Here is a 3,073-nt window from a genome sequence, read left to right as displayed (position 1 = left end):
AGATCTCTGGTGTTCTCAGGATTTGGACTTAAGCCTCTGCCTCTGGTTTTCACTCTTATTCTCACAGTAGGCTCAAGGCTTCTCCCTCTGTTACTTCCAAGGCAGTTCCTTCTGTTGAAAAAGCTCTTCTGTTTTCTGGTCTCCTCAGTGTCTAATTCCCGTCCTGACACCAGGATGTGGTGGTGCACACTTTTTTTTTTTTTTCTGGCTCACCTGTTCAGTCCTGCTGTGGGGAGGGAGGAACGCAGCTAACAAATATCCCTGGCGTCTGTGGGGAGTGCTCACAGTGTCTCAGCTACTGGGAATGCTCCTGCTTGAGGCATGTGTGCTTTCCCTGTTTATGCTGCTCAGGCTCTGGGTTGCTCTACCGAGAGCTGTCCACAGCTGGCGCTGGGTTGCATGCACTTCCCAGGTCTGAGCAGCTCGGGTTCAGGTCCTCAGGTACTCCACAAAGGTGCAGACTTGGCTGGGCCTGCGTTTTGTGCCTTCCCCGGTCCGAGCAGCTCAGGTGACCAGGCGTTTGGTGAGCGCAGTCGCTGCGACTTATCGCCTTCCTGGTCCCTGCCGCTCGGTTTTCTGGGTGTACAACCAGCGCACTTTCTCAGGCGGATATCGACCAGCCCGAACCCGAGAAGTCTTGGTTAGCAAGGAAGCCTACCTGCAGCTTGGTATGGGAAGCCTCTCTGGGGCCGCGGCTGCCCCCACCCCAGCACTGGCTGCCCTCCCCGCCCGTGTCGGCGGGGGCTGGGGGATGGGCCGCCCGCTGCCGGCTCGCTCTGCTCAGTGCTTTGTTCTGTGAGCAGGGCTGGTGGAGTCTTAGGTTGGGGCTTTTCGCAGGCTTTTTCCTTTCTGCTTCACTATCTTAAGTTCACGCCCTCAGTTTGCCCTGGGGCATTCAAGCCTGGTTCTTCCTCTAAGTGCAGCTGCCGCCTGCGCCTCCCTGCCCAGCCCCCACCTGCTAGTGGGGGGTGCGGGCATCTGTGCCATTTCTTTGCTGAGAGTTTCCTCTGGGCACTTAGTCTGTGGGTTTTAATTATTTGTCTTTTGTCTCCCAGTTATGCGGCCCTCTGAGGTTCCACTCACCAGTGTTTCCAGGTGTTTGGAAACTTCTCTTTTTGTTTTTTTTTTAAGCCTCCCTTCCCAGGACAGAGCTCCGTCCCTCCCTCTTTTGTCTCTCTTTTTATCTTTTATACTCTTTCCTACCTCCTTTCGAAGACTATGGGCTGCTTTTCTGAGTGCCTGATGTCCTCTCCCGGTCTTCAGAAGTTGTTTTGTGGGATTAACTCAGCGTTCAAATGCTCTTTTGCTGATTTTGTGGGGGAGAAAGTGGTCACCCCATCCTATTCCTCCGTCATCTTCCCGTGCTCCCCCCTTTTATATTGCTCTCTATGGATGTTTACCTGTGCTCCTTCAGTATTTTTGCTAACTGTATATGAAATTGCTTTTATTTCTTAGATGCTTAGCTCATAATATGATCCAGTTCAACATTTCACCTTCACATTGTGACATTTTATTTTGAAGTATAGGGTATTCTGAACTATTTCTGTATTTTCACTATTCTTTTCTCTACCTATTTGGAAGTTAAATGTTTTATTTCAATTTTTTGTTGGATAACATTAAATTTTAACCCATATTTGATTTCAATAAGTTTAAAAATTAATATTTCTACATTTTCCCCAAGCAATACAAATAACTTAGATTTAGTTTTACCCCAGTCACTTGTACTTCTGCTTCTCTCTCTGTTTTTGAGAAAACGAAACGGAATTTTAAATTCTTTGCTTAGTTATTGGAGTATAAAGTCCTTTTGAGGGCTATATATTGGCTGTGTCAATAAATTATTCCAAGAATTGCTTTCAGTGTATCTTCTAGAAATATAAATTGGTTAATGTACATAATCCAAATTTCAATCCAGTCACTAAATTTAAATTTTGAATCAAGAATATTTCTAGAACTAAACCAAGGTGTTCAGTGTGTACTGAGGAACGTGAGGAAGCTTCTCATCTAGTTTCCTTTCTATCCTACCAAAATAGCTATCCTACATTCTAATTACTGAAATTATTTTACACAGACTTGGCTTAGCCAATTACATTGTAGTTCTTAGGAATCTTGAGCTTCACGATTCTTACATCTCTACCAATATCCTAGATTCGAAGTCTTGAAGGTACACATTGCAATGCCTAGGAATAAAATTTGACAAGCCCATTGTAGAAAAAGTATATTTCAAATTATACATTCTTATCCATGTATTAAATTTTGAACACTAAATTTTAAATTTAGTTAGAAAGCGGGCTTCCCTTGTGGTTCAGCTGGTAAGAATCCACCTGCAATGCGGGAGACCTGGGTTTGATCCGTGGGTTGGGAAGATCCCCTGGAGAAGGGAAGGGCTACCCAATCCAGTATTCTAGCCTGGAGAATTCCAGGGACTCTATAGTCCATGGGGTCGTAAAGAGTCGGATAGGACTGAGCAACTTTCACTTTGCAAGTACAGGTACAGATGAGCACCATATTATTATTAAAATAAAAAGCAAAAAGCATAAGGAAAAAAATTGAAATTATAATCTTATATCAAATAGTTTTTTTTTTTTTAATTGTCAAACCGAAGGTCAAGTTTAAATTTAATGACTTTGGTATTAACTATACACATACTAGTAAGTGCTAAGACTTAAAATCTTCTGGTTCAGTTGTGACTCCAGATAGGATCCAGAGAGGAGTTCTAAAATCTCTTCTCTGGGTTTTATGGAGATTTTCTTTACCCTCCTGTGTTAGCCTCTTTATCAAACAGCTTTGAAGAGCATGTATTTAGAGACAGATGTAACTGAAGACTTTCACATGCGTGGGTGCTAAGTTGTTTTAGTCGTGTCTGGCTCTTTGTGACCCTATGAACTGTAACCTGCCAGGTTCCTCTGTCCATGGGACTCTCTATGCAAGAATACTGGAGTGGGTCACCATGTCTCCTCCAGGGGATCTTCCCAACCCAAGGATTGAACCCACATCTCTTTTTTCTCTTGCATTGGCCCACAGGTTCTTTACCACCACTAGCGCCACCTGGGAAACCCGAAGACTCCCACAGAGA

At 44.2% G+C, this 3,073-nt stretch overlaps 1 non-coding gene across 1 annotated transcript; it reads right to left on the bottom strand.

The window, feature by feature from the left end:
- Positions 1 to 2,679: 2,679 nt before the first annotated feature.
- On the bottom strand, positions 2,680 to 2,795 carry LOC129557660 (small nucleolar RNA SNORA26). The gene has a single exon (XR_008686260.1). It is a non-coding gene; the product is annotated as a small nucleolar RNA SNORA26 (small nucleolar RNA).
- Between the last annotated feature and the right edge of the window lie 278 nt (positions 2,796 to 3,073).

Source organism: Moschus berezovskii, chromosome 7 (assembly GCF_049115385.1).
Source record: "Moschus berezovskii isolate FMDL1 chromosome 7, NW_MosBer_1.0, whole genome shotgun sequence".
Classification (NCBI taxonomy): Eukaryota; Metazoa; Chordata; class Mammalia; order Artiodactyla; family Moschidae; genus Moschus; species Moschus berezovskii.
The sequence above is the reverse complement of the archived record's forward strand: the minus strand, read 5'-3'. Positions and strand labels throughout refer to the sequence as shown.